Source organism: Staurois parvus, unplaced genomic scaffold, assembly GCF_062004578.1.
Source record: "Staurois parvus isolate SC_StPar_1 unplaced genomic scaffold, SC_StPar_1.0 ptg000264l, whole genome shotgun sequence".
Lineage (NCBI taxonomy): Eukaryota > Metazoa > Chordata > Amphibia > Anura > Ranidae > Staurois > Staurois parvus.
The window spans coordinates 2,502,724-2,523,037 of record NW_028318060.1 but is presented as its reverse complement, the minus strand read 5'-3'; positions in this window follow the sequence as shown (position 1 = coordinate 2,523,037).

The window sequence follows — 20,314 nt, the reverse complement described above, 5'->3', positions numbered from 1 at the left end:
ATTGGATTTCCAGACAGAGAAGTGTGATTCATCACTCCAGAAAATACGTCTCCACTTCTCTAGAGGCCAGTGGCAATGTGCTTTACACCACTGCATCTGACGCTTTGCATTGCACTTGGTGATGTTAGGCTTGACTGCAGCTGCTCGGCCATGGAAACCCATTCCATGAAGCTCTCTCTGCACTGTTATTGTGCTAATCTGAAGGCCACATAAAGTTTAGAGGTCTTTAACTATAGACTCTGCAGACAGTTGGCGACTTCTGCATGCAGAAGCAGTCTGCATGCTTAGGTACTTGTATTTATACGCATGTGGCCATGGAGGTGCTTGGAACATTCTCCTAGATTGTAAGCTCAAAAGAGCAAGGCCCTCAATCCCCTCATGTTTTGCATTGTATTGTTATTGTTCTGTCACATGTTCTGTTCCCCCTTTGTAATGTACAGCGCTGAGCGAACTATTGACGCTTTATAAATACCGTATAATAATAATATAATAATAACATCTGAATCCAATGATTTGGAGGTGTCCCAATACTTCAGCAGTGAGATAATGAGCCCAGCTGAAGCAAGTGGACTTATTAGGGCCTCTATAAAACTTCCCAGCCTGCATAAGTAGTTGCTCCATCCTGGAACCAGTTCTGTGTCTAAGTAGATTGGGGAGCTTCATATCTGTCTGTGCAATGAGACAAACGCCTGTGTGGCCAACCTCTAAATATCAGGGAGATAGGGACTGGGTACAGCTGTGTGTATAGTAAGTGGCAAAGTTGGCAAGTATTTATTTTCATGTTTCTTTTTGTTTTGATGTTTTTCCTCATGTAAATAGTGTAAATAAACCGCATCTTTGTTTTCTCATCTAAACTGCTGTTTTGCTGTGCATGGTTTGTGTTGTGAAGTCATCCAGGGGGTCACACACACCCGCTGCCGAGCTAACCCTGTTACAATTTATATATATATATAATAAATTGTATTTATTATATATATATATATAATATATAATAAAATATATATATAATATTGCCCCTATTGTAATTCAATGTTTTTATTAATTTATAAACAGTTTAAGAAGACAGAAGCAACAAAACATGCCCACACAGGGGCCATCAAGTGCACATAAAAAATAAAGAAAACAGTGCTCTAACACGAACAGAGCAAAAGGTGAGCGCACGCAGGGGCTATCAATGGCACATAAATGACAAAAACATTGATATAACACCGACAGTAACTCAAACCAAAGTCAGCTATCCACTGCCACACCAAGAACAAACAAAAAAAGAAAAGGAAGGAGGAGTACAAAAGGAAAAAGATGACAAGACCAAGAGCAGGAGTCCGAGAATGCCAATACCGAGCAACATCACAACCCCAGACTAGCCGGGGGGAGCACGGGAAAGGCATATTGCAAGCATGGCTCCATATTATCTTCAAGATTGTTTGTCCGATTGCCCAGCTTCTGAATTTCTCGCAAAAGACGGTCGGCCAGCTTGGAAGTAGCAGAGGATAATTCCAACTGCAGCATGGACTTGAAGCTGCGCAGGAGCTCAGCATCCCTCAAAACTGGAGTGGGAAGCTGCAGGGATGCCTCTGATGCCAGGTCATCATCACTGCTGGGATCCGGTCCACCCATGGGTAGCGGCGGCGGGTGACCCGAAATTGAGGCCGGGGCTTTGGATGCGGCCTCCAGCGGGGGACCCAAAATTGAGGCCTGGGCTTCAGATGCGGCCTCCGGCAGGTAGGCTGTCTGTTCTGGCATGGCCCGCCGAACGCTGGCGGCGCGGGCAGCTGCAGTCCTCTTGCCCATCGCGGCAGCTAGGGACAGGAGGCTAGGAGGGGCTGGAGGGAAGGCAGGCAACCCCCCCTGAGGGCTGGAAGATAGGCCGATGTGTCTGGCGGCTAGGGAGCAGGCCTACAATGCGGCCATCATGGTTGCTGCTCATGAGCGCCCCCCTGGTTACCCCTATTAACCCTTTGATTATGCCTGTCACCCAGCCAGTGCCATTAGTACAGTGTCATTATATAGAATTTTTCACTAATCACTGTATTACTGTCACAAGCTACATCAGATAGCATCAGGGTAAGTTAGTGCCTGTCCCAGCCAGGGTCAGCTAGTGTTAGATTGCCCGCACACTATTGCGCTCATGCTTTAGGTTGCTCATCACCACCATTATTAGTATAGTGTTTATACATATCAATCAATTAGTGTCCCCAAAAGTTAGCAGGATTAGCTCCATTCACTGCCAGCACTAGCGTTTATCCCCTTTGCCCCCCCCCCCCTCCAGCCATGTTTGGTGTCTATTCACTTGGCAATATATTGTGTTGTTGTGCATTAAAATTCAAAAAGTGTATTTTCTCCAAAAAATTGCATTTAAAAATTGCTACGCAAATACTGTTTGACATAAAAAATCAATTAGTGTCCCCAAAAGTTATCATTATCATCTCCAGTCACTGCCAGCACTAGCATTTATCCCCTTTGCCCCCCAACCATGTTTGGTGTCTATTCACTTTGCAATATATTGTGTTGCTGTGCATTAAAATTCAAAAAGTGTATTTTTTCCAAAAAATTGCATTTAAAAAAATCGCTGCGCAAATACTGTTTGACATAAAAAATTGCAACACACACCATTTTATTCTTTATGACCTTTGCTTTTAAAAAAATATTTAATGCTTGGTGGTTTAAAGTAATTGTCTAGTAATTTTTTTTCAGATAACTGAAAAGTGTCAGAAAAGGCTTGGTCTTCAAGTAGTTAGAAGAGTTGGTAATGTGTGGCATCTAACGTTGGGCATAAAATGCCAGGACAGTTAAAACACCCCTCAAATGATCCCTTTTTTAAAAGTAGACACCCCAAGCTGTTTGCTGATAGGCATGGTGAGTATTTTGCAGATCTAATTTGTTGCCACAAGTTTTTGGAAAATGAAAAAAGAAAACAAAATTGTATTTTTTCTTTTTTTTCTTTTTCAAAACCTTGTGACAAAAAAAAATGATATCTGCAAAGTACTCACCGTGTCTCTTATCAAATTCTTTGGGGTGCCTACTTTCCAAAAAGGGGGTGTTTGGACTATCTGGGAATTTCAGGGCCTCCAAAACTGTGAACAGTAGCGAGGAAGTGACATGAGGAAATATACCCTTTGAAAGCCTGGAGGTGGTTTTTGGATTATGGGGGCCAGTATATGGCTAGGCTGCCAAAAAGTCTCTCACATGTTGTATCCCCTTACTCAGGAGAAGTAGCATAATTTGTTTTTGGGTATAATTTCAAATATACACATACAATGTGTTAGCAATATATATCATTCAATTGACAACTTTGTGTAAAAAAAAGTTTTGTTTTTTTTTCATTTTCCAAAAACGTGTGGCAAAAAATAAAATCTTCCACGGACTCAACATGCATTTCATAAAATAGCTTAGCGCGTTTACTTTCTGAAAAGGGGTCAATTGGGGGGTCGTGTTATCCTGACATTTCAGAGCCTCTGCAACTGTGATAGTTAGTGAGGAAAAGAAATTAGGAAATTACACCCTTTGAAAGCTTGAAGGTGGTCATTGTTTTTCAGATCGTATACGTAGCTAGGCTCACAAAAAATCTCACCCATACTCAGGAGAAGTAGCAGGACGTATTTTGGGTTGTAATTCTATATATATACTTGGCATGTGCAAGTAATATATCTTTTAAGTGACAATTTGTGTAAAAAAAAAAAAAAGGAAAACTTTTTTTGTCATATCTTAAATTCTTGTGACCAAAAATAAAATCTTTTATGGGCTCAACATGCCTCTCAACAGTTTCTTTGTGGTGTTTAATTTCCAAAAAGGGGTCCTTTGGAAGAGTTGTACTGCCCTGACATTTTAGCACCTCAAGAAATGTGATAGGCAGAGAATAAAAGCTGTGTAAGTTCCAGTATATATGCCACAGTTTGTAGATGATACAACTTTCACGCAAACCAATCAATGTAGACTTATTGGGATTTTTTTCCCCAAAGACATGTAGCAGAATACATTTTGTCCTAAATATATGAAGACATTTGTGTTTTTTGGATATTTTTTCTAATAGAAAGTAGAAAATATCTTTTTTTACAAACTTTTTGTTCTTTTTTTCATTTATTTCACAAAAAAACAGTGGTGAACAATTAACACCAACATGAAGCTCTGTTTGTGTGAAAAAAAGCATATAAATTGTTTTGGGGTACATGACCACGCAATTACCAGTTGAAATAGCGCAGTGCTGAATAGCAAAAAATGCCCTGGTCAAGAAGTGGTTAACTGTACTTCATGGAGGAGCACGTAAAAAAAAGGGCAATGTTAAACTTGATGCACCTTGAGCAGATTTCTTAATATGGCACTTAGAGATTAACATTTTGGTGATCTTGGAACCAAACATTTTGGCAAACATGGCAAGATTCCCTCCACTACAGCAATGCTGTGCCACTTCAACCAAAAACAGCAGCACCATTAGTAATATTCAGTATAATCAGCATAATGTTCATTATGAGTACATTTTGTCTTGAAGAAAGAACCTTGACTTATCAGCACTTCTCCCAGGTCAAACCAAGTGGGCAAATTTAATCAATATAGAGTAATTACATTGAAGTCCTACTATAAAGCATACATACAGTTGCAAGAAAAAGTATGTGAACCCCTTGGGATTACGTGGAGTTTTGCATGAATTGGGCATAAAATGTGCTCTGAATGTCATCTAAGTCACAACAATAGAAGAACACAGTCTGCTGAACATAATACTACACAAACATTAGATGTTGCCATGATTTAATTGCACATAACATGTAAGCATTCACAGTGCAGGGAGGAAATAGTATGTGAGGCCTTAGCTTAATGACTTCTACCAGAGCTAATTGGAGCCAGGAGTGAGCCAACCTTGACTCCAAACAGTGTGATAATATTGGATGTGTTGCTGACAGCTGTCCTGCCCTTAAAAAACACACACCTGTTTTGGGTTTACTGGTTTCAATAAGCACTGTCTGATGTGAACCATGCCTCGCAGAAAAGAGCTCTCAGAAGACCTACGATCAAGAATTGTTGACTTGCATGAAGCTGGAAAGGGTTACAAAAGTATCTCCAAAAGCCTTGATGTTCATGTGTCCACGGTAGACAGACTGTCTACAAATGGAGAAAGTTTAGCACTGTTGCTACTCTCCCTAGGCGTGGTCGTCCTGTAAAAATGACTGCAAGAGCACAGCACAGAATGCTGCATGAGGTAAAGAAGAATCCCAGAGTGTCAGCTAAAGACCTACAGAAATCTCTGGCACATGCTAACATTTTTGTTGACACATCTACAATAAGGAAAATATTAAACAAGAATGGAGTACATGGGAGGACACCACAGAGGAAGCCATTGCTGTCCAAAAAGAATATTTCAGCACGTTTGAAGTTTGCAAAAGAGCACCTGGAGGTTCCACAGCACTACTGGCAAATTATACTGTGGACAGATGAAACCAAGATTGAGTTGTTTGGGAAGAACACACAACACTATGTATGGAGAAAAAAAGGCACAGCACACCAACATCAAAACCTCATCCCCACTGTAAAACATGGCAGAGGGAGCATCATGGTGTGGGGCTGCTTTGCTGCCTCAGGGCCTGGACGGATTGTTGTCATTGATGGGAAAATGAATTCCAGAGTTTATCAAGACATTTTTCAGGAAAACGTACGACCATCTGTCCGCCAACTGAAGCTCCGCAGAGGATGGGTGATGCAACAGGACATTGACCCAAAGCATACAAGTAATTCAACAAAACAATGGCTGCAACAGCACAGAATACGCCTTCTGGAGTGGCCCAGTCAGTGTCCTGACCTCAACCCGATTGAAATGCTGTGGCATGACCTTAAGAGAGTGATTCACACCAGACATCCCAAGAATATTGCTACACTGAAACAGTTTTGTGAAGAGGAGTGGTCCAAATTACTCCAGATCGTTGTGCAGGTCTGATCTGCAACTACAGGAAACGTTTGTTTGAGGGTATTGCTGCCAAAGGAGGGTCAACCAGTTGTTAAGTCCAAAGGTTCACATACTTTTTCCTCCCTGCACTGTGAATGTTTACATGTTATGTGCAATTAAACCATGGCAACATCTAATGTTTGTGTAGTATTATGTTCAGCAGACTGTGTTCTTCTATTGTTGTGACGTTCAGAGCACATTTTATGCCCAATTCATGCAAAACTCCACGTAATCCCAAGGGGTTCACATACTTTTTCTTGCAACTGTACATAATGAATATAAAGTCCAGTGAAAAGCCCCCAAAGAGATAAGTGAACATTAATACTGTTTCCACGTCTTTAGTGCTCAGTGCTCCAAACACTTTCTGTGACATGACATCCAGTGCCTTTCACCAATCATACACTCAACAGAGCTCCATGAATCATTTATCTCTAAAAGGGTGTGCCAGTGTTTGTGTTCACAGTACTCCTTTATCCTTCTGTTGTGATGGATCATGCATCAATAATTTCCAATGATCACCTCACTGATCCTAGATCAAATCAAACAAAATAGCCATTATCGCGCAACCAGTTTATTGAGACCACAAACTTTCTAAAAACACCATATATTAAACTCACATGTCACAGTACCCTATACCAACACTTACCGTAGTATATTCAGCATGCATGCATGCACTCCACTGAACAACTGGGGTCGGCATGCGTTCCACCAGCAGGAGGTTGCATGCACTCCCTACCAGTTTCCTCAGTAGACCCCTGCAGGTGCAGCAGCTGATTGATAATGGTAAAATCAGATTCACTCTCCATATGGACACAGACAAACAAACGTCTATTTTTTCAAAATAACAAAAGGTAGGGATCTGCAACAAAGTTTGTTAAAATCCTTGAATGTACATAGATTACCCAGACAGGAATATTTTTTTCTCAACAAAATTGGCATTACTTTTTAAAAATGTAGGTATTTTTTCTGACAACTAAATAAGATGCATCTGTAAGGTAAGTGAAAGATGAGCTTCCTCAAAGGTGGAAGATTGGGACTTCAATCAATAACTTATCTGGCAGTGCCTCCATTCAGTTGGGCGTTGTTGGTCCACTGAAACTTCAAAATGAGATTGCCTTGCCTTAGGGTGGATTCATTTACTGTGTCATTGGCAAAAAGGTAGTCAGGCCCTTGAAAGTCTTTTAAAGCAGTATTAAACCAAAAAGCAAAAATGTTTTACATTTTATATGTGATGTTTTAGTTTTCTTATGTAGTCTTTCTTCTACAGTATTTTCATCTGCTGATCTGGCCAATAAGTCTGGTTTTTTTTTGTTTTGTTTTTTTAAATAAGCTGTATTGCAGATGTATCAGTTATAAGGGTGAGACACAAAGTGAGTCATCGTTTATTTATTTTTTTAAAACCTTTATCCCAAGAGGAAAAACTGTTGCTTATAAAATATTATCTGGAGTATGGCTTCAATTTGTTAGTGTGTTTAAATCTGCTAGAACATTTAACACTCCCCTACTCCAAAACTGGCAATGCTGCTGTCCGAAGGTTCCTCCAGAGCAGGAGCACTCAAATACAGGATGTGTTACTGGTCAGCTCACCAGGTAAAAACAGGGGAAAATGCCTAAAAAAGAAATCTAAGCCACCACATCGAATAATTGATAAGCTGCAATATCATATATAATTGGTTAGGGGTTTAATACTGCCTTAAGAGTTTACTGTTAACTTGGGGTGAAGAGCAGCATACCCAAAAAGGTAGCAGCAACAGTTCTAAGGCTGATAGTCCCTGGATAGTTGCACCTACTTCCCATGCACACAGCAGGTTTAAGCAATTTCCAATACAACAGTTTTTTTTTCTTTCTTTTTCTCCAGGAAATTGCTGTAGCAAACAAATCAGTGGAAGATCATGTGTCTACTCCAGTGTCCCTTCTAGCAAAATGCATATATATATATATATATATATATATATATTCCACAGGGAGTTCATGTTAAGATCTTTAAAAAACAAGCATGTTGGGGGCTGTGTTTGAACCCAAGATCTCTTTTGTGTTAGGTAATATATCTTCTTGTTGAGCCACCTGGAATGCTGGACAGTTTCCTGAACAAATCCTTGCATGATCCTGTCTTGAACTTTGTTTTGTCTTGAACCTTGAACTCTTTGCTCCTCCTATTCACTTCATGATTTAACCCATTTCTCTACACTTCCTCTTGCCAGATTATTGTGCGCCTCTCGGTATTTCTACCTGCAGCCTTGAGCTACCATTATTACTACTTGGAATCAACTGTGGCTTGTGACCCTAACTACGAAACTCTTTTCTTGCATGGACCTTGGCTTGTGATCCTGACTATGAAACTATTCTCCTGCATCAAACATTGCCTAGTGACTCATCAATGACCAATCATTTGTCTAGTGGTTCAGACAATTCAACCTCTTAAGAACTGTTAATGGTGCTTAGCCTGATGTTCTCATCCATTGGTCTCCACTCTCCACAGGTATTTTCCTAACAAAGTGTTTAAGAGCTCATAATCCTACTTTGTATAATAAGCTCACATCAAGTGAAGTCAACATATAATGACTCTCCTACCTACAGTATAATTACATAATATATTGATCACATGACTCGAATCATGAATGAAAGATGGTAGTTGGTTGACAATTGATTGTAGAAAAAAATCAATATATTGGGATAACTCACTCATAAAGCTATTGTTCCCTGCTACAATGGGCCTACCTGGGGGATTGGATGTGTAACTTAGGGAGTTGTCAGAAGTAGGGAGTGCTACACTGGGGAGGTAGCAAAAATTGCTTCTCCCTCTTAGTAAGCCACCCCCTCTCTACAAGCCTCTTCAACCAATCCTCTGAGGGATTACTGAAAGGCAGAAAAAGGATCTTTTAGAAGAGTAACGTAGGTGTTAGGGTCAGATAATAACCTATAGGATCCCCTAAAACAGTCTACCCTATCCTAAATAACCAACCTCCCTTGTCAGCTTATTTAATAATGATTTCTTGTTTGTTTTCAAGATGTTCCATTACCTTCTGTTCCGCTGGAAATAGATTGTGATTATTGTTGAGGTAATTTTTATCAGTTGGGGTATAATTTGGGGTTCCTGTCGCCGAATGGGTTAAATTAAGATCTTGAAATCCATACCATACTGTGATTCTTTGATATTTCCTTTCTTTTCCTTTTTTCCCTTTTTTTAAATTTTTTCTGTTAGGTCTGGTATATACATGTGTATTTATATTTGATACAGTTTTTATTGAATGTATTGGATTATAATACATTTATATTTTATTTTCATTCATGTTTTTATTCAGTATTTTGCATACAGCATTATTTTATGTTATCTAAGCCATGCTGTAAGGGGTTAGCTGTGTGGGTTGTCCCCTATTCCTGGTTTCCCTTAAAATTGCTTCCTTTGACAGTCTGTGTCATGTGACCTGACGAAGAGGCCCGCTCCCAAAACATGTAGTCACCAGATTTAACTGGATACTTCAACTAATTGCCCATATGCCTGCCAAGACTCTGCCCCAGGTTCTAGTTTTCACTCATAGCTACTTCCCAACCATTCATATAGTGGTACTAATAAACGTAACATTGCAACAGATTTTTAACTTTTAACCATAACAATTTTAACTTGGGTCTACACCAATACCAAGATGAACAGTAATAGTGATGAGTCTATAAGGCAAAGTTCGATTCAATACACATTCCCTGAACCCATGGGGAAGTTGGCAAATACTCAACATGGTGCTGATCTCAGTTGAAGTCTATGGAAGCTAAATCTTAGATATTTTTTCCAGGTCTTTTTCAAGGATATTTAAAAAAAAAAGGTTTAAGTAGCTGGGCAAATTTCATGATGGATAAGTACCAATGCAAACAAAATTTTTTAAGAATACGGTTCAACGAGAAGTTTTTTTTAATGCAACTTAAAGTGCAACATTTTTCAATATTTTAATACAGCTGGTCTAGCTGTGCTCAATTTTATTATTTGTAAAAAGAAGCAAAAGCTTACTAGATTAGATGAAGAAATTGTATCTTTGAAAAGTAAATTGTTTCCATTTAAAGCACAAGAGGAATATATTACTAGATCTGATAATCTCAAGAAACATCTAGATAAAGAAGATGTAGATGAAAAAACTAAAAAATGGAAAAAATATTTGAGAGATATAGAGGATTATAAAATCAATAAAGTATTTAAATGGCAATTTAGGGACAAATCTGTAATGAAAGACAATATTAAGGTGGTGGCTGAAGACACTAACTATGGTGGGGCAACCTTCAATGGACCCCATCCCAATTCATCCATAGGTCAGGGTTCATTGAAACATAATGAGAGAACCCAAAATATGTATACCCCCAATTGTGCTCCTGCTGTCAAAAGGGGTAGGGGCTGTGGTAGAGGTAACCATAGAGGACACTTTGACCCCAGAGGAAGAGGGGGATATAATACCTATAATCAGTTTACACCATTACAGGAAGAATATATGGGAGGAAATTGGGAATCAGATAGATATATCACCGAACATCCTCACACACAACCAATATGGATCTAGGAATAATGTTTTAGCCACTCCCAACACTTTTAAATCCCAATGGGAACATAATCAAGGGGGTGGTATGAATGATCGATTATCCCATGATCATTATGCTGCTGGCAATGAAGGTCCCTGGAGACCTAGTAATAACTCCCATTTTTTCCCAAAGCCAATATAAGCAGAAAAATGGTTATAGAACAAAAAGAGGCACCAGAGGGGGGAGGAGGATCAGCTCAAAAAAGAAGGAGGGTATGAGTGATATAGGCCTCTTTAATCTCAGTTCCTCCACTATATCTGATAATGAGAGGTATGTACTCAGCCATGGATTAATATTTGCCCCTCCAAAAAAGCTTAATAAATTTAAGACATTTATGGATGTTCGTAAGTTCATCAGGAAAATCAATTTAAAGACATATCTTGTTAGTAATCCTACTAGGGACAGTGCTAATATAAATGAGGGAAAACCCAAGTTTAAACAGACTTCTTTAACAAATGCATCTCTGTTTAACCCACTTGGGAATGGGGCTCCTTCAGTCTCTGTTTTCAAAGACTTGGTTCTCAAGGATTTAGATGATCTTTTGATCAGAAAGCAGAGACCGGATACCAGACTCCAGAGGAGTATGGAAACTTTAACCTCCCTAGCAGTATTCCCGAGTGTAGCTCGGTGTAGAGTTTCAGTACCAAAAGCGGTAACCCCGAGCTACACTCGGGCTTACCATGCAGCGTTGCATAGGGAGTCCCTGCAGCGCTTACCTTGTCCTTCGCTTCCGCGATGCATCCCCTGCAGCATCCCCAGCCATCTCCTCCGGCCAATGTCGGCAACCGGCTTCCGTGTTCTGGTCCCTGTGATGTCGGGACGTACAGGTGCCGGAACCGGCGGCAAATTTGAAATTTTTTAAAAATGTCATTTTTTAAAAAATGATTATTACATAGTAAAACATTGCTGTTTCAAAACATTTCCCCCGCCTGCATTTTGACTGTTCTTTCTGCCTGGAAACTTAGAAAAGTCCATGGCGTCCAAAAAGCATCCCTTTAGGTCAAAAGCGGTTTTAGACCAGCTAGAGAACAGCGATAGTAAATCAGAACCACTTGCAGAATTGAGTGATAATGATTCATGTGGAAATTCGTCATCAGACACTGAAAACGATTCTGAGACTTTGCTCAACGATGTGCGAACTTCGCGCTATATTTAAAATTTCAGTGTTTTTGGTTTGATTATATTATTTAATTAAATTTATTATTATTATATTATTATTTTTTATGATTATTTATTAAATTATAATTTATGATTTTGTGTTTCAAATTTTATCATATCTGGAATGTTAACTAGACTCTTGTTCGGACAGATTTCAGTGAGTTAGTCCTAAATTACAGGCCTACAATAAAAAAAAATACGTATTTCCATGCAAAAAAATGGTACCGCTTTCAGCACCAAAAATCTGAAATAATCATACCACTAGGGAGGTTAAATAAACAGAATGACATTAAAGTTCATCCGGCAGATAAGGGAGGTGAAATAGTTGTGTTGGACCGAGAGGCCTATCAGACTGAGATGAGCCGTTTATTAGCCAACAGAGATACTTATATACATCTGAAAGGCAATCCCACCACTAAATATAGAAAGGAATTATTGAATTTAGTAGAAGAAGGGTATAAGAATGGTATTCTAAATAAAAAAAGATAGATCCTTGTTGGTCCCTATAGCTCCAGTATACCTGTGATTTATTATTTACCAAAGGTAAACAAAGATCCTGTCAATCCTCCAGGTAGGTCCATCATTAGTGGGATTGATTCAGTTACTTTGAGAGTGGGGAAGTATATAGACCATTTCCTCCAGCCCATTTCCTCCAGCCCATTTCCCATTTTCATGGTAGAAAAGCAAGGGCATTGTTCTCCAACATGAACATAGTAGGGAAGAAATACACTTTCTTGATCTTAAAATTAGAGTGGAAGGTGGCAAGCTAGTCACCTCTACCTTTTGCAAAAAAACTGAGAGAAACAGGTTTATTGGCTCTGCAAGTTGTCACCACCCCTCCTGGCTGAGGTCTGTACCTAAGAATCAGTTCCTTAGGCTTAAAAGAAATTGTTCTAATCATGTTGATTTTGATTTTATACGAGAAGCAGATAGATTAAAACTACAATCTCTTGAAAAGGGATATGATATTGATGCAGTAGATAAAGCATTTAAGGAGGCTGATACTAGAAACAGGGATGCACTATTCATTCTGGCCTAAAGAAAAATACAGATGAGTCTTTTAAGATTGTGTTTGTTACTACATATTCCACTCAATATTATGACATTAAGAACATTTTTAAAAAACACTGGGGAATATTGCGTAATGATAACATTAAAACTATCTCTAGCCCCTAATGTCATAGCTCCCCCTAAAAAAGTCCTTCATGTTTTACAGATTTAATTCTTCCATCTACTTTTGAAGTTCAGGTTTTGGGCAGCTATCAATATTCTGAGCATGGTGTGCTGTTGGAATTGGGTCTATCCTTGCACAACGGGGGTCTATCCTTGCTCCTTTCAAGTTAACATATATCCTGGTTTACGCCATTTCCTTGGGAATTTGCATTGCACATTTTGACCGGTTCGTAATTGGGGGTCAACGTCTTCTGGTAAGAGGCAGAGATTTTTGGTGTTGATGACAGTGGATACCCTATATTTCCTTGATTAGATTGAAGCATATATGATGTTACAGATGTCCCTATGAAGAGGGGCTTATTACATTCTTATTATATATTAATTGTACTTTTATTTCCATATGTTATAGATATCTTTAGTGCCGTACTCTTATGTCATTTAAAGTGCAACATTATTAGTACAAAAATCCTTCAAGGTATGCCTTAAACCTGCATGTGGAGTTGATAATTAACCTCCCTGGCGGTATTCCTGAGTGTAGCTCGGGATTAACTTTCAGTACCAGAAGCGGTAACCCCGAGCTACCCAGCCATCTCCTCCGGCCGGTGTCCGTCTTTCAGGTTCCGTTCCCTGTGAGTGTCGAGACGTACGGGACATACGGGGGACGGAACCGGTGGGAAATTAAAAAATGTTAAAAAGTGACATTCACTAAATACACTAAAATCTGATAGTATAACATTACTGTATCAAACCATTTCACATACATTTTGTCCCTAGTGCTTTGTCCTGTGCCCTGCCTGCATTTTCTGCCTGGAAAGTGAGAAACGTCCATGGCGTCCAAAAAATGTCCCTTTAGGTCAAAAGCGATTTTAGACCAGCTAGAGAACAGCGATAGTAAATTAGAACCACTTTCAGAATTGAGCGATAATGATTCGTGGGGAAATTTGCCAACAGACACTGAAAACGATTTTGCTACTAAACTCAGTGATGCGCAAACTTGGTGCTCTATTTCAAATTTCAGTGTTTTTGGTTTGATTTCATTATTGAATTAAATGTATTATTATTATATTATTATTTTTTATGATTATTTATTATATTCTAATTTATAATTTCGTGTTTAAAATTTTATCATACCTGGGATGTTTACTAAATCGGACAGATTTTAGTTAGTTATTCCTAAGAATTACAGGCCTACAATTAAAAAAACAACAAATTTGCATGCAAAAAAATGTACCACTTTGAGCACAGAAATACTGACATAATCAGACCACTATGGAGGTTAAGTACAATGTACTCCTTTAAAAATGACATTGTTTGTTTCTGTCATTAACCAGTGGTAGCACTACAACTGCTAAATGGTAAATCCCCTGCCTGCTTCTGATAGTAAATGCAGCAGAGAATCATTGATGAAATGCATTTATAACTGCTGATAATTTGTCAACTATATCATCCAGGATCTCTGGTGGTTTGTTTATATACAGAAACCAGACAGGGATCTGTCATTTGCAAAGGGAGTATTGGTGGTTAAGTTGGACAATGCTTATCATGATTGATGTGGATCTACATCTCTTGATGATGCAATTGCTTTGGATTTACATGATGGGACCTTTTTATTTTTTTTTTATATTTTTTCAATGACAGACTTTTTTAATTGAGTGGTTGTTTTTCCTAAATGTTTTCAAAATTGTTATACTAGGTACCTAGGACAAAATACCTTGCAAGTGGGTAAGGTGCCCTACCAGTGTTGAAGGCATGTGGTTTAGGAGGAGGGGGAAGCACATTCATTGTCTTCCCTTTCCTGAATAGCCAGCCTGAATGCCCGAATAAAGGTCTTCTAGAAATTTTAGGGGGACCCAATTTTTCCATTTTTTTAAATGGCCCTTTAAGGAAAAAATGAAAAAGTAATTTTCCAGGCTTGGCTGTCCAGAAAAGGGGGGGTGGCAGCCAGCATGTGCCCCCCCCCCCCAAACTGAACCAACTCAAGCCACATGCCTTTAACATTGGGAGGGTACTTTGCAAGGGGTGATGCCTCCCCACTTGCAAGTCATTTGTCCTCTTGTTGAGGACAAATGTCCGCATCCCCAGTTCCTGAACCACAAAAGAGATGTTAGGGTCTGTGAAAGAAACTTATTAGAAACAGATTATTCTGGAAGAACCCCCCAGTTATCCACCCACCAACATAAATGAGTATGGGATGCATTGTACCTACTTTTGGTAATTTACAAAAAAAGTTGAAAAAGTAACTAAAAACACTCACACCGTGAAATAAGTCCATTTTTGAAACAAAGTTAAAAAATAATATCCCACAATGTAGGCCCAAAGGCAGTCACATTGTCCAGTGATGTAGATCCTCATCAATCTTATTAAGCACCACCTGGTGATATTGGCCCACCACTATTACCATCACAACTGAAATATCCCTGGCAAGGTTGATTACATATAGACGTGGGCTGGGGATGCGACATTTTGCACAAGTAGCACTACCGCCACAAAATACCACATGTGTAATCAAACCATCCAGGGATCTGTCATTTATCAGAGGTATATAAACTCAAAGTAACTATCTAAGTATATTGGGTAGTGAGGTGACTTGCAAGGAATCAATATATGCAAATTTCTAGCAGATATATGGTAAAAGAAGCAACTGCATTTACCCTATATTTAGCAGAGACATCATGGCCCAGTGCTAATGCTAGCATTGTGCTACCACTGCTAACTGATAGATCTCCAGGTGGTTTATTTACAAACAGCAGCTGGATAGGGATCTGTCATTTTGTTGTGGTAGTGCTATTGCTTTTAAATAACAGATCTTCACCAGGCTTCTGTTTGTAAAAACATGGAAAGGATTCTGTGTGACCTAATATAATCACCTTTGTCCTGCCACTGATACCTTTTTAAATACAGTTTTTTTCAGTCAAAGGGCTGCATATAGGGGTCTATGAATATTAGGATAATTTACAACAATTGGTTGTAGAGAATTAATACCTCTCATAATAGTTAGCGTAGTCCTCTTTGGTGGAGGGGGTTGTTATGAGAAATGGCCACCCCCAAACAGGTTATTATGTTAAACCTGAAGGTAAGATAACCAGAACCAGGGGAAGAGTGGGTTTTATAGTAAAGTTGGCAGTTCCAACTTCCAGTTCCAGAACCTCTGTGAATAGAGGGGAATCCTTTTCTGGGAATTTAATCAGTAATCTAAGCAAAATAACTGGGAGCAGAAGGACTACTGCAACTAGCATATACCATAAACCATAAGTATATAGATGCACAGCAGTATAGAAATAATACAAGCTTTATAAACTACGAGCTTAATAATAGTACATACAGTCAATGTGCAAACATGAATTATCAGCAGAGGGCCCCAATAGGAGTCCTGGTAGAATTGTGTACATATATTTGGTTATCTATAGTTATTAATAGAGATATCTCCAAATGAATGTTGCAGCAAACTCCAGTTTCAAGTGCCCCTGAGGGAAATGCAGAGTCTGTCTTTTTGTTGGAGACCTGAAGACAAGAGTATATGCTATATTATTATTATTTTTTTTTAATTAGCTATAATTTTTTTTTCCCAAAAATTGAGTTACCCTTAAAAATGTTATGGGCCTGTGCTAACCCCCAGGCTTAAATACTTGCTGAAACACATGTTTCCATATCAATAAATCAAAAGAGTGGCAGAAATCCTTATCTGCAATTATTGTCCTGAGTAGGGATAAGATTCTGGTTTGGACTAACTTGAACACATCTTTTTGCAGTATGTGGAGTCTATTTGGCTAAAATTGACCAGTTCGTCCACCCTAATCCCCATACAACAATAGCCAGGAATTCCAAGGAACATCATTGACCTAGTATGGTCATGACTATATTGGGTGACTTCACTCGCGATCCCTGGTGCTGTTGTTTACAATATAGAAGCACTGAGGATTGCCCTTTAGCTGCAGTAGTGTCAGCAGACATCAGATCATTGTGGTAGTCGAAAAACTTTGTCAGGTGGTAAGCCGCTGTGATTGCTGATAGATTGAAAATCTTACTTGATGTTATTGGAGATGGATTTATATTGGGGCAATTACTGACATTTTCTTTTGCTATTTAAGGACTTTTCAGGGTGTGGGTATATTTATTTTAATGCTTTTTGTGAATAAATATGGGGTACTAATATAGCTGTACTCATTCCCCTGGGAAAAAGATGAATGTCTAGGGACCCCCCTATTATAAAAGAGACTTTTAGATTGAGCATTGCAGAAAAGCTATAGTTTTAGCCATTTAGCAGTGGTAGTGCAGTGAAGAAATATCAATGGATGATGGGTCATCAGGCAGCAGGTCATTTTCATTACTGTTTGCATTACTCCTCATTGCTGGATAAGATGATCAGTGGTGGACTTAAATTGGGTGGCATTATTGACTTTTTTTTGCTAATAAACTGCTCTAGGTGTGGTGTTATTGGGAAGAGGCCTTTCTACATTGGAACAAGGTGCTTTACAAGGGGTAAGGGCAGTTTTTGCCATGCTCCCTGCAAGGTACCTCAAATTATAAAAGGCATATGGCCTGGTTTGGTTCAAAAACGGGTGCCACAGGAAACATAAAAAAGCATACCCCTAATGTTGAAATGCATGTGGCCTGGTTTGCTTCAAGAAGGGAAGAGTCTAAGTACAAGGGTTCATTTGGGGATCTGACATTTTGCTGTGAAAGTGTAACAGGTCAGCATTGTTGTGAAAGTAGGTCAACACCTTTGGGCAGTGCTCTTTACGAGAGACAATCTACAGCACTTGAGGATGTGACTTTACATTGTGGGATATTGTTTATTTTTTAAATAGTACACACACTCACAAAAAAAGTTTAAAAAAGAAATACAAACAACCACATCATGAGTCTAATAAGTCCCTAAGTTTAATCAAAAATACATTTAAAAAATCAGCACAAGGGACCTTACTTACTATCAATGTGATGTGTCCTTTGTGCTACTTGCTACTGCTTTAGTTGAAATCTTATCCCTTTGATAACTCTTCACCCTTAGCTCCATAATCTTCCAGGGAGTTAATAGAGTTGCATTCATCAAGAGTGCCGACTATGTCTTCCATTTCCGCCCCTCTCCTCCATTATTTAAAGTCATACTATAATTTTTATGAATGCAAGTCACTCTATGAATGGAGGAGGGAGACTGTTCATTCATCCACCAGAAAGATTATGGTGGTGGTGGTAGCATGGAGTATTAGAGGAGGTATATTTCAACTAAAGCAGGAGCCAGCAGCACAAGGAACACATCACACTGATAGTATTTTTTTTTTACTAAACTTTGGCTTTAAATAAATTCTAAATTTAAATAAATTCTAAACATCAGGGGGTTTTGATCACAACCCCCTGATGAAGCCACGTGACCAGTGGCGTAACGCGTAGGGGTGGGACTGCAACGTCACTCGGAGGGAGTCAGATTGTTTGCCAGATGGCGGGTGCATGCTTCAAACAGTCAGCGGAGGATTCGGTTTACATTTGATATGCCTTCTATTGATTACAACACATGTGAGTGTATTACTTGGAGATAATAAAGCTATATTTTAAAAAGGATAAAACACTATGTTTAGAATTTTTTCCCTATATGTGGAGAGACGTATGGAGAGGAGAGTATAGAGGACTTGTGTCCTCGTGAGGAGGGATCTATCCCAGAGGGAAAATTAATGATAAAGCATATCCACTATCTAAAAAGGAAAGAGTCTTAATCAAGCAGGTTCCATAGGAGGTGAACCAAAAGCGCATATAGCCTAATTATAGGCAGATAAGGAGGTGAGCTTACATCTGCACTAATGGGAGGATTCACAAACAGTCACGGATTCACATGCAATCACGGATTGAAGATTAATTAAAGCACTAAGTCACTATTTTTATGTTATATGGGACACTGTTTTTACACAATATTAATTAAGTATATATGTATATTTATTTAAAATAATTTTATTTGAGATTTATATTTTTTTTCACTAAAAATGATGTATTATTGATTTAGCAATTTTATAATCACGGATATATATTAATAGTATGAATTATTTTGTTTTTTAAGTAAATTAAGTGATTATTATACATGAATTTTGGTTAAAGGATTTAATGTATGTTTATTTTTTTCACTTTTTTCACTCTATATATGGTCATATGTATTGGGCATGGATAAGTGATCATATGTAATTTTTAAGGATCGCAACACAATAGGATGATAATATCCTTGTCCTCTCAGCATGGGAACAAGGTGTCCTGCAAGAGTGGAGGGATTTGCTATTCCTTGTCCAGCCAGGCTGAATGCCTGAATAAGGGTCTTTAAAAGAAGTGTAAGGGACCCCACATTTTTTTTATCGTAAAGGGCCAGCAAACCTTTAAAAAATAAAAATGTGTGGGGTCTCCCTAAAGTTTAAGAAACCCTTATCCTGGCGTACAGTTTGCATGGCCAGGAAAGAGGGAAAGTGAGTGTATACCACTCTTCCTGAACCATACAAGGCCAAATGCTTTCAAAATTGGGAGGTAGACATGTGCAGTCCGTTTCGTTCCAAATCGAATTTCGGACAAATTTTTTCATTATTTGGAGATTCGGATGTATCAGAATTCCGAATTGCAAAAATAACGAATTTAAATGAATCCAAAATAACAAAACGCAATTCGGCAAAAATTCGATTTGAAAACAAATTTGAATGCAAAAATAAAATTGAAAGTCAGTTTTTGTAGCTTCTGACTTTTATTTTTTTATTTTATTTTCACTGGAACTCCGATTTTAAACTCGAATTTGAAAACAAGAACATGATTAGAAAATCAAACAAATATTCTTGAAATGAAAATTCTCAAATGAAAATCTATACATGTATGGCCAGCGTAAGGATTAGAAAATCAAAGGAATATCCTTAAAATGAATATTCTTGGCCGAAAATCTACATGTGTATGGCCAGCGTTAAGCCCAGTACACACAATGAGAATATCGGATGAATGATCGTTCGTTTTTTTCCACCTGCTAGTCTCACATCAAAAGTGAAAACGTTACTAAAGATCCAAAAATTCTTGTACCAAAGAAAAGAATTTCGAAAATAATGTAATGTATTTGTTTTGTATTTTCGGATGGCTACTGTACTGAATTAAAGAAAATAGTATGAGAAAAATTTTCACGTTTGTCCCTTCAGATATTTTCTAACTAATTGTCGTGATCAGCTCTTGAAAGCTGTGTGACGAAAATGGTCTTTTGCTTTTAACATTCAATTTTAAAATGAAAGTAATTTCTGAATGAGAACCACATACATTACCCAAAAATTCTTTTGATGGAGAAAAGTTTTCCTTCATGCCCCTTCGAATTTTTCTATCACCACCATAGAAAACAAACATCTTTTGACTATGCTAACGGCTAGAAAATCAAACAAATATTCCTGAAATGAATATTCTCAGATGAAAATCTACACGTGTATGGCCAGCTTAACTTTTCCAATTTGGTCGAATTTTTTCGAATCTGGTTGAATCTTTTTGATTGCGAAT